Genomic DNA, 12474 nt, shown 5'->3' on the forward strand with positions numbered 1-12474 from the left:
CATCATGTGTTGTGGTCGTGTCTAGGCGCAGGTCCTCCATCTGATCTGGACACGGCCTGGATCCGGCTGACTACATCATGTGTTGTGGTCGTGTCTAGGCGCAGGTCCTCCATCTGATCTGGATACGGCCCGGATCCGGCTGGCTACATCATGTGTTGTGGTCGTGTCTAGGCGCAGGTCCTCCATCTGATCTGGATACGGCCCGGATCCGGCTGACTACATCATGTGTTGTGTTCGTGTCTAGGCGCAGGTCCTCCATCTGATCTGGATACGGCCCGGATCCGGCTGACTACATCATGTGTTGTGGTCGTGTCTAGGCGCAGGTCCTCCATCTAATCTGGATACGGCCCGGATCCGGCTGACTACATCATGTGTTGTGGTCGTGTCTAGGCACAGGTCCTCCATCTGATCTGGATACGGCCCGGATCCGGCTGACTACATCATGTGTTGTGGTCGTGTCTAGGCGCAGGTCCTCCATCTGATCTGGATACGGCCCGGATCCGGCTGACTACATCATGTGTTGTGTTCGTGTCTAGGCACAGGTCCTCCATCTGATCTGGATACGGCCCGGATCCGGCTGACTACATCATGTGTTGTGGTCGTGTCTAGGCGCAGGTCCTCCATCTGATCTGGATACGGCCCGGATCCGGCTGACTACATCATGCGTTGTGGTCGTGTCTAGGCGCAGGTCCTCCATCTGATCTGGATCCGGCTGACTACATCATGCGTTGTGGTCGTGTCTAGGCGCAGGTCCTCCATCTGATCTGGATACGGCCCGGATCCGGCTGACTACATCATGTGTTGTGGTCGTGTCTAGGCGCAGGTCCTCCATCTGATCTGGATACGGCCCGGATCCGGCTGACTACATCATGTGTTGTGGTCGTGTCTGGGCGCAGGTCCTCCATCTGATCTGGATACGGCCCGGATCCGGCTGACTACATCATGCGTTGTGGTCGTGTCTAGGCGCAGGTCCTCCATCTGATCTGGATACGGCCCGGATCCGGCTGACTACATCATGCGTTGTGGTCGTGTCTGGGCGCAGGTCCTCCATCTGATCTGGATACGGCCCGGATCCGGCTGACTACATCATGTGTTGTGGTCGTGTCTGGGCGCAGGTCCTCCATCTGATCTGGATACGGCCCGGATCCGGCTGACTACATCATGCGTTGTGGTCGTGTCTGGGCGCAGGTCCTCCATCTGATCTGGATACGGCCCGGATCCGGCTGACTACATCATGCGTTGTGGTCGTGTCTGGGCGCAGGTCCTCCATCTGATCTGGATACGGCCCGGATCCGGCTGACTACATCATGCGTTGTGGTCGTGTCTGGGCGCAGGTCCTCCATCTGATCTGGATACGGCCCGGATCCGGCTGACTACATCATGTGTTGTGGTCGTGTCTAGGCGCAGGTCCTCCATCTGATCTGGATACGGCCCGGATCCGGCTGACTACATCATGTGTTGTGGTCGTGTCTAGGCGCAGGTCCTCCATCTGATCTGGATACGGCCCGGATCCGGCTGACTACATCATGTGTTGTGGTCGTGTCTAGGCGCAGATCCTCCATCTGATCTGGATACGGCTCGGATCCGGCTGACTACATCATGTGTCGTGGTCGTGTCTAGGCGCAGGTCCTCCATCTGATCTGGATACGGCCCGGATCCGGCTGACTACATCATGTGTTGTGGTCGTGTCTAGGCGCAGATCCTCCATCTGATCTGGATACGGCCCGGATCCGGCTGACTACATCATGAGTTGTGGTCGTGTCTAGGCGCAGGTCCTCCATCTGATCTGGATACGGCCCGGATCCGGCTGACTACATCATGTGTTGTGGTCGTGTCTAGGCGCAGATCCTCCATCTGATTCTGGATACGGCCCGGATCCGGCTGACTACATCATGTGTTGTGGTCGTGTCTAGGCGCAGGTCCTCCATCTGATCTGGATAAGGCCCGGATCCGGCTGGCTACATCATGTGTTGTGGTCGTGTCTAGGCGCAGGTCCTCCATCTGATCTGGATACGGCCCGGATCCGGCTGACTACATCATGTGTTGTGGTCGTGTCTAGGCGCAGGTCCTCCATCTGATCTGGATAAGGCCCGGATCCGGCTGACTACATCATGTGTTGTGTTCGTGTCTAGGCGCAAGTCCTCCATCTGATCTGGATACGGCCCGGATCCGGCTGGCTACATCATGTGTTGTGTTCGTGTCTAGGCGCAGGTCCTCCATCTGATCTGGATAAGGCCCGGATCCGGCTGACTACATCATGTGTTGTGGTCGTGTCTAGGTGCAGGTCCTCCATCTGATCTGGATACGGCCCGGATCCGGCTGGCTACATCATGTGTTGTGTTCGTGTCTAGGCGCAGGTCCTCCATCTGATCTGGATACGGCCCTGATCCGGCTGACTACATCATGTGTTGTGGTCGTGTCTAGGCGCAGGTCCTCCATCTGATCTGGATACGGCCCGGATCCGGCTGGCTACATCATGTGTTGTGGTCGTGTCTAGGCGCAGGTCCTCCATCTGATCTGGATACGGCCTGGATCCGGCTGACTACATCATGTGTTGTGGTCGTGTCTAGGCGCAGGTCCTCCATCTAATCTGGATACGGCCCGGATCCGGCTGACTACATCATGTGTTGTGGTCGTGTCTAGGCGCAGGTCCTCCATCTGATCTGGACACGGCCTGGATCCGGCTGGCTACATCATGTGTTGTGGTCGTGTCTAGGCGCAGGTCCTCCATCTGATCTGGACACGGCCTGGATCCGGCTGACTACATCATGTGTTGTGGTCGTGTCTAGGCGCAGGTCCTCCATCTGATCTGGATACGGCCCGGATCCGGCTGGCTACATCATGTGTTGTGGTCGTGTCTAGGCGCAGGTCCTCCATCTGATCTGGATACGGCCCGGATCCGGCTGACTACATCATGTGTTGTGTTCGTGTCTAGGCGCAGGTCCTCCATCTGATCTGGATACGGCCCGGATCCGGCTGACTACATCATGTGTTGTGGTCGTGTCTAGGCGCAGGTCCTCCATCTAATCTGGATACGGCCCGGATCCGGCTGACTACATCATGTGTTGTGGTCGTGTCTAGGCACAGGTCCTCCATCTGATCTGGATACGGCCCGGATCCGGCTGACTACATCATGTGTTGTGGTCGTGTCTAGGCACAGGTCCTCCATCTGATCTGGATACGGCCCGGATCCGGCTGACTACATCATGCGTTGTGGTCGTGTCTAGGCGCAGGTCCTCCATCTGATCTGGATCCGGCTGACTACATCATGCGTTGTGGTCGTGTCTAGGCGCAGGTCCTCCATCTGATCTGGATACGGCCCGGATCCGGCTGACTACATCATGTGTTGTGGTCGTGTCTAGGCGCAGGTCCTCCATCTGATCTGGATACGGCCCGGATCCGGCTGACTACATCATGTGTTGTGGTCGTGTCGGGGCGCAGGTCCTCCATCTGATCTGGATACGGCCCGGATCCGGCTGACTACATCATGCGTTGTGGTCGTGTCTAGGCGCAGGTCCTCCATCTGATCTGGATACGGCCCGGATCCGGCTGACTACATCATGCGTTGTGGTCGTGTCTGGGCGCAGGTCCTCCATCTGATCTGGATACGGCCCGGATCCGGCTGACTACATCATGTGTTGTGGTCGTGTCTGGGCGCAGGTCCTCCATCTGATCTGGATACGGCCCGGATCCGGCTGACTACATCATGCGTTGTGGTCGTGTCTGGGCGCAGGTCCTCCATCTGATCTGGATACGGCCCGGATCCGGCTGACTACATCATGCGTTGTGGTCGTGTCTGGGCGCAGGTCCTCCATCTGATCTGGATACGGCCCGGATCCGGCTGACTACATCATGCGTTGTGGTCGTGTCTGGGCGCAGGTCCTCCATCTGATCTGGATACGGCCCGGATCCGGCTGACTACATCATGTGTTGTGGTCGTGTCTAGGCGCAGGTCCTCCATCTGATCTGGATACGGCCCGGATCCGGCTGACTACATCATGTGTTGTGGTCGTGTCTAGGCGCAGGTCCTCCATCTGATCTGGATACGGCCCGGATCCGGCTGACTACATCATGTGTTGTGGTCGTGTCTAGGCGCAGATCCTCCATCTGATCTGGATACGGCTCGGATCCGGCTGACTACATCATGTGTCGTGGTCGTGTCTAGGCGCAGGTCCTCCATCTGATCTGGATACGGCCCGGATCCGGCTGACTACATCATGTGTTGTGGTCGTGTCTAGGCGCAGATCCTCCATCTGATCTGGATACGGCCCGGATCCGGCTGACTACATCATGTGTTGTGGTCGTGTCTAGGCACAGGTCCTCCATCTGATCTGGACACGGCTGACTCCATCATGTGTTGTGGTCGTGTCTAGGTGCAGGTCCTCCATCTGATCTGGATACGGCCCGGATCCGGCTGACTACATCATGCGTTGTGGTCGTGTCTGGGCGCAGGTCCTCCATCTGATCTGGATACGGCCCGGATCCGGCTGACTACATCATGTGTTGTGGTCGTGTCTAGGTGCAGGTCCTCCATCTGATCTGGATACGGCCCGGATCCGGCTGACTACATCATGTGTTGTGGTCGTGTCTAGGCGCAGGTCCTCCATCTGATCTGGATACGGCCCGGATCCGGCTGACTACATCATGTGTTGTGGTCGTGTCTAGGCGCAGGTCCTCCATCTGATCTGGATACGGCCCGGATCCGGCTGACTACATCATGTGTTGTGGTCGTGTCTAGGCGCAGGTCCTCCATCTGATCTGGATACGGCCCGGATCCGGCTGACTACATCATGTGTTGTGTTCGTGTCTAGGCGCAGGTCCTCCATCTGATCTGGATACGGCCCGGATCCGGCTGGCTACATCATGTGTTGTGGTCGTGTCTAGGCGCAGGTCCTCCATCTGATATGGATACGGCCCGGATCCGGCTGACTACATCATGTGTTGTGGTCGTGTCTAGGCGCAGGTCCTCCATCTGATCTGGATAAGGCCCGGATCCGGCTGGCTACATCATGTGTTGTGGTCGTGTCTAGGCGCAGGTCCTCCATCTGATCTGGATAAGGCCCGGATCCGGCTGACTACATCATGTGTTGTGTTCGTGTCTAGGCGCAAGTCCTCCATCTGATCTGGATACGGCCCGGATCCGGCTGGCTACATCATGTGTTGTGTTCGTGTCTAGGCGCAGGTCCTCCATCTGATCTGGATAAGGCCCGGATCCGGCTGACTACATCATGTGTTGTGGTCGTGTCTAGGTGCAGGTCCTCCATCTGATCTGGATACGGCCCGGATCCGGCTGGCTACATCATGTGTTGTGTTCGTGTCTAGGCGCAGGTCCTCCATCTGATCTGGATACGGCCCTGATCCGGCTGACTACATCATGTGTTGTGGTCGTGTCTAGGCGCAGGTCCTCCATCTGATCTGGATACGGCCCGGATCCGGCTGGCTACATCATGTGTTGTGGTCGTGTCTAGGCGCAGGTCCTCCATCTGATCTGGATACGGCCTGGATCCGGCTGACTACATCATGTGTTGTGGTCGTGTCTAGGCGCAGGTCCTCCATCTGATCTGGATACGGCCCGGATCCGGCTGGCTACATCATGTGTTGTGGTCGTGTCTAGGCGCAGGTCCTCCATCTAATCTGGATACGGCCCGGATCCGGCTGACTACATCATGTGTTGTGGTCGTGTCTAGGCGCAGGTCCTCCATCTGATCTGGACACGGCCTGGATCCGGCTGGCTACATCATGTGTTGTGGTCGTGTCTAGGCGCAGGTCCTCCATCTGATCTGGACACGGCCTGGATCCGGCTGACTACATCATGTGTTGTGGTCGTGTCTAGGCGCAGGTCCTCCATCTGATCTGGATACGGCCCGGATCCGGCTGGCTACATCATGTGTTGTGGTCGTGTCTAGGCGCAGGTCCTCCATCTGATCTGGATACGGCCCGGATCCGGCTGACTACATCATGTGTTGTGTTCGTGTCTAGGCGCAGGTCCTCCATCTGATCTGGATACGGCCCGGATCCGGCTGACTACATCATGTGTTGTGGTCGTGTCTAGGCGCAGGTCCTCCATCTAATCTGGATACGGCCCGGATCCGGCTGACTACATCATGTGTTGTGGTCGTGTCTAGGCACAGGTCCTCCATCTGATCTGGATACGGCCCGGATCCGGCTGACTACATCATGTGTTGTGGTCGTGTCTAGGCGCAGGTCCTCCATCTGATCTGGATACGGCCCGGATCCGGCTGACTACATCATGTGTTGTGTTCGTGTCTAGGCACAGGTCCTCCATCTGATCTGGATACGGCCCGGATCCGGCTGACTACATCATGTGTTGTGGTCGTGTCTAGGCGCAGGTCCTCCATCTGATCTGGATACGGCCCGGATCCGGCTGACTACATCATGCGTTGTGGTCGTGTCTAGGCGCAGGTCCTCCATCTGATCTGGATCCGGCTGACTACATCATGCGTTGTGGTCGTGTCTAGGCGCAGGTCCTCCATCTGATCTGGATACGGCCCGGATCCGGCTGACTACATCATGTGTTGTGGTCGTGTCTAGGCGCAGGTCCTCCATCTGATCTGGATACGGCCCGGATCCGGCTGACTACATCATGTGTTGTGGTCGTGTCTGGGCGCAGGTCCTCCATCTGATCTGGATACGGCCCGGATCCGGCTGACTACATCATGCGTTGTGGTCGTGTCTAGGCGCAGGTCCTCCATCTGATCTGGATACGGCCCGGATCCGGCTGACTACATCATGCGTTGTGGTCGTGTCTGGGCGCAGGTCCTCCATCTGATCTGGATACGGCCCGGATCCGGCTGACTACATCATGTGTTGTGGTCGTGTCTGGGCGCAGGTCCTCCATCTGATCTGGATACGGCCCGGATCCGGCTGACTACATCATGCGTTGTGGTCGTGTCTGGGCGCAGGTCCTCCATCTGATCTGGATACGGCCCGGATCCGGCTGACTACATCATGCGTTGTGGTCGTGTCTGGGCGCAGGTCCTCCATCTGATCTGGATACGGCCCGGATCCGGCTGACTACATCATGCGTTGTGGTCGTGTCTGGGCGCAGGTCCTCCATCTGATCTGGATACGGCCCGGATCCGGCTGACTACATCATGTGTTGTGGTCGTGTCTAGGCGCAGGTCCTCCATCTGATCTGGATACGGCCCGGATCCGGCTGACTACATCATGTGTTGTGGTCGTGTCTAGGCGCAGGTCCTCCATCTGATCTGGATACGGCCCGGATCCGGCTGACTACATCATGTGTTGTGGTCGTGTCTAGGCGCAGATCCTCCATCTGATCTGGATACGGCTCGGATCCGGCTGACTACATCATGTGTCGTGGTCGTGTCTAGGCGCAGGTCCTCCATCTGATCTGGAAACGGCCCGGATCCGGCTGACTACATCATGTGTTGTGGTCGTGTCTAGGCGCAGATCCTCCATCTGATCTGGATACGGCCCGGATCCGGCTGACTACATCATGTGTTGTGGTCGTGTCTAGGCACAGGTCCTCCATCTGATCTGGACACGGCTGACTACATCATGTGTTGTGGTCGTGTCTAGGTGCAGGTCCTCCATCTGATCTGGATACGGCCCGGATCCGGCTGACTACATCATGCGTTGTGGTCGTGTCTGGGCGCAGGTCCTCCATCTGATCTGGATACGGCCCGGATCCGGCTGACTACATCATGTGTTGTGGTCGTGTCTAGGTGCAGGTCCTCCATCTGATCTGGATACGGCCCGGATCCGGCTGACTACATCATGTGTTGTGGTCGTGTCTAGGCGCAGGTCCTCCATCTGATCTGGATACGGCCCGGATCCGGCTGACTACATCATGTGTTGTGGTCGTGTCTAGGCGCAGGTCCTCCATCTGATCTGGATACGGCCCGGATCCGGCTGACTACATCATGTGTTGTGGTCGTGTCTAGGCGCAGGTCCTCCATCTGATCTGGATACGGCCCGGATCCGGCTGACTACATCATGTGTTGTGGTCGTGTCTAGGCACAGGTCCTCCATCTGATCTGGATACGGCCCGGATCCGGCTGACTACATCATGTGTTGTGGTCGTGTCTAGGCGCAGGTCCTCCATCTGATCTGGATACGGCCCGGATCCGGCTGACTACATCATGTGTTGTGGTCGTGTCTGGGCGCAGGTCCTCCATCTGATCTGGATACGGCCCGGATCCGGCTGACTACATCATGTGTTGTGGTCGTGTCTAGGCACAGGTCCTCCATCTGATCTGGACACGGCTGACTACATCATGCGTTGTGGTCGTGTCTAGGCGCAGGTCCTCCATCTGATCTGGATACGGCCCGGATCCGGCTGACTACATCATGTGTTGGGGTCGTGTCTAGGCGCAGGTCCTCCATCTGATCTGGATACGGCCCGGATCCGGCTGACTACATCATGTGTTGTGGTCGTGTCTGGGCGCAGGTCCTCCATCTGATCTGGATACGGCCCGGATCCGGCTGACTACATCATGCGTTGTGGTCGTGTCTAGGCGCAGGTCCTCCATCTGATCTGGATACGGCCCGGATCCGGCTGACTACATCATGCGTTGTGGTCGTGTCTAGGCGCAGGTCCTCCATCTGATCTGGATACGGCCCGGATCCGGCTGACTACATCATGTGTTGGGGTCGTGTCTAGGCGCAGGTCCTCCATCTGATCTGGATACGGCCCGGATCCGGCTGACTACATCATGTGTTGTGGTCGTGTCTGGGCGCAGGTCCTCCATCTGATCTGGATACGGCCCGGATCCGGCTGACTACATCATGCGTTGTGGTCGTGTCTAGGCGCAGGTCCTCCATCTGATCTGGATACGGCCCGGATCCAGCTGACTACATCATGTGTTGTGGTCGTGTCTGGGCGCAGGTCCTCCATCTGATCTGGATACGGCCCGGATCCGGCTGACTACATCATGCGTTGTGGTCGTGTCTGGGCGCAGGTCCTCCATCTAATCTGGATACGGCCCGGATCCGGCTGACTACATCATGTGTTGTGGTCGTGTCTAGGCGCAGGTCCTCCATCTGATCTGGATACGGCCCGGATCCGGCTGACTACATCATGTGTTGTGGTCGTGTCTGGGCGCAGGTCCTCCATCTGATCTGGATACGGCCCGGATCCGGCTGACTACATCATGCGTTGTGGTCGTGTCTAGGCGCAGGTCCTCCATCTGATCTGGATACGGCCCGGATCCGGCTGACTACATCATGCGTTGTGGTCGTGTCTGGGCGCAGGTCCTCCATCTGATCTGGATACGGCCCGGATCCGGCTGACTACATCATGTGTTGTGGTCGTGTCTGGGCGCAGGTCCTCCATCTGATCTGGATACGGCCCGGATCCGGCTGACTACATCATGCGTTGTGGTCGTGTCTGGGCGCAGGTCCTCCATCTGATCTGGATACGGCCCGGATCCGGCTGACTACATCATGCGTTGTGGTCGTGTCTGGGCGCAGGTCCTCCATCTGATCTGGATACGGCCCGGATCCGGCTGACTACATCATGCGTTGTGGTCGTGTCTGGGCGCAGGTCCTCCATCTGATCTGGATACGGCCCGGATCCGGCTGACTACATCATGTGTTGTGGTCGTGTCTAGGCGCAGGTCCTCCATCTGATCTGGATACGGCCCGGATCCGGCTGACTACATCATGTGTTGTGGTCGTGTCTAGGCGCAGGTCCTCCATCTGATCTGGATACGGCCCGGATCCGGCTGACTACATCATGTGTTGTGGTCGTGTCTAGGCGCAGATCCTCCATCTGATCTGGATACGGCTCGGATCCGGCTGACTACATCATGTGTCGTGGTCGTGTCTAGGCGCAGGTCCTCCATCTGATCTGGATACGGCCCGGATCCGGCTGACTACATCATGTGTTGTGGTCGTGTCTAGGCGCAGATCCTCCATCTGATCTGGATACGGCCCGGATCCGGCTGACTACATCATGTGTTGTGGTCGTGTCTAGGCACAGGTCCTCCATCTGATCTGGACACGGCTGACTACATCATGTGTTGTGGTCGTGTCTAGGTGCAGGTCCTCCATCTGATCTGGATACGGCCCGGATCCGGCTGACTACATCATGCGTTGTGGTCGTGTCTGGGCGCAGGTCCTCCATCTGATCTGGATACGGCCCGGATCCGGCTGACTACATCATGTGTTGTGGTCGTGTCTAGGTGCAGGTCCTCCATCTGATCTGGATACGGCCCGGATCCGGCTGACTACATCATGTGTTGTGGTCGTGTCTAGGCGCAGGTCCTCCATCTGATCTGGATACGGCCCGGATCCGGCTGACTACATCATGTGTTGTGGTCGTGTCTAGGCGCAGGTCCTCCATCTGATCTGGATACGGCCCGGATCCGGCTGACTACATCATGTGTTGTGGTCGTGTCTAGGCGCAGGTCCTCCATCTGATCTGGATACGGCCCGGATCCGGCTGACTACATCATGTGTTGTGGTCGTGTCTAGGCACAGGTCCTCCATCTGATCTGGATACGGCCCGGATCCGGCTGACTACATCATGTGTTGTGGTCGTGTCTAGGCGCAGGTCCTCCATCTGATCTGGATACGGCCCGGATCCGGCTGACTACATCATGTGTTGTGGTCGTGTCTGGGCGCAGGTCCTCCATCTGATCTGGATACGGCCCGGATCCGGCTGACTACATCATGTGTTGTGGTCGTGTCTAGGCACAGGTCCTCCATCTGATCTGGACACGGCTGACTACATCATGCGTTGTGGTCGTGTCTAGGCGCAGGTCCTCCATCTGATCTGGATACGGCCCGGATCCGGCTGACTACATCATGTGTTGGGGTCGTGTCTAGGCGCAGGTCCTCCATCTGATCTGGATACGGCCCGGATCCGGCTGACTACATCATGTGTTGTGGTCGTGTCTGGGCGCAGGTCCTCCATCTGATCTGGATACGGCCCGGATCCGGCTGACTACATCATGCGTTGTGGTCGTGTCTAGGCGCAGGTCCTCCATCTGATCTGGATACGGCCCGGATCCGGCTGACTACATCATGCGTTGTGGTCGTGTCTGGGCGCAGGTCCTCCATCTGATCTGGATACGGCCCGGATCCGGCTGACTACATCATGCGTTGTGGTCGTGTCTGGGCGCAGGTCCTCCATCTGATCTGGATACGGCCCGGATCCGGCTGACTACATCATGTGTTGTGGTCGTGTCTGGGCGCAGGTCCTCCATCTGATCTGGATACGGCCCGGATCCGGCTGACTACATCATGCGTTGTGGTCGTGTCTGGGCGCAGGTCCTCCATCTGATCTGGATACGGCCCGGATCCGGCTGACTACATCATGTGTTGTGGTCGTGTCTAGGCGCAGGTCCTCCATCTGATCTGGATACGGCCCGGATCCGGCTGACTACATCATGTGTTGTGGTCGTGTCTGGGCGCAGGTCCTCCATCTGATCTGGATACGGCCCGGATCCGGCTGACTACATCATGTGTTGTGGTCGTGTCTAGGCACAGGTCCTCCATCTGATCTGGACACGGCTGACTACATCATGCGTTGTGGTCGTGTCTAGGCGCAGGTCCTCCATCTGATCTGGATACGGCCCGGATCCGGCTGACTACATCATGTGTTGTGGTCGTGTCTAGGCGCAGGTCCTCCATCTGATCTGGATACGGCCCGGATCCGGCTGACTACATCATGTGTTGTGGTCGTGTCTGGGCGCAGGTCCTCCATCTGATCTGGATACGGCCCGGATCCGGCTGACTACATCATGCGTTGTGGTCGTGTCTAGGCGCAGGTCCTCCATCTGATCTGGATACGGCCCGGATCCGGCTGACTACATCATGTGTTGTGGTCGTGTCTAGGCGCAGATCCTCCATCTGATCTGGATACGGCCCGGATCCGGCTGACTACATCATGTGTTGTGGTCGTGTCTAGGCACAGGTCCTCCATCTGATCTGGACACGGCTGACTACATCATGTGTTGTGGTCGTGTCTAGGTGCAGGTCCTCCATCTGATCTGGATACGGCCCGGATCCGGCTGACTACATCATGCGTTGTGGTCGTGTCTGGGCGCAGGTCCTCCATCTGATCTGGATACGGCCCGGATCCGGCTGACTACATCATGTGTTGTGGTCGTGTCTAGGTGCAGGTCCTCCATCTGATCTGGATACGGCCCGGATCCGGCTGACTACATCATGTGTTGTGGTCGTGTCTAGGCGCAGGTCCTCCATCTGATCTGGATACGGCCCGGATCCGGCTGACTACATCATGTGTTGTGGTCGTGTCTAGGCGCAGGTCCTCCATCTGATCTGGATACGGCCCGGATCCGGCTGACTACATCATGTGTTGTGGTCGTGTCTGGGCGCAGGTCCTCCATCTGATCTGGATATGGCCCGGATCCGGCTGACTACATCATGTCTAGGCGCAGGTCCTCCATCTGATCTGGATACGGCCCGGATCCGGCTGACTACATCATGTGTTGTGGTCGTGTCTGGGCGCAGGTCCTCCAT

Source organism: Phoxinus phoxinus (assembly GCF_949152265.1).
Source record: "Phoxinus phoxinus genome assembly, chromosome: 22".
Taxonomy (NCBI): Eukaryota; Metazoa; Chordata; class Actinopteri; order Cypriniformes; family Leuciscidae; genus Phoxinus; species Phoxinus phoxinus.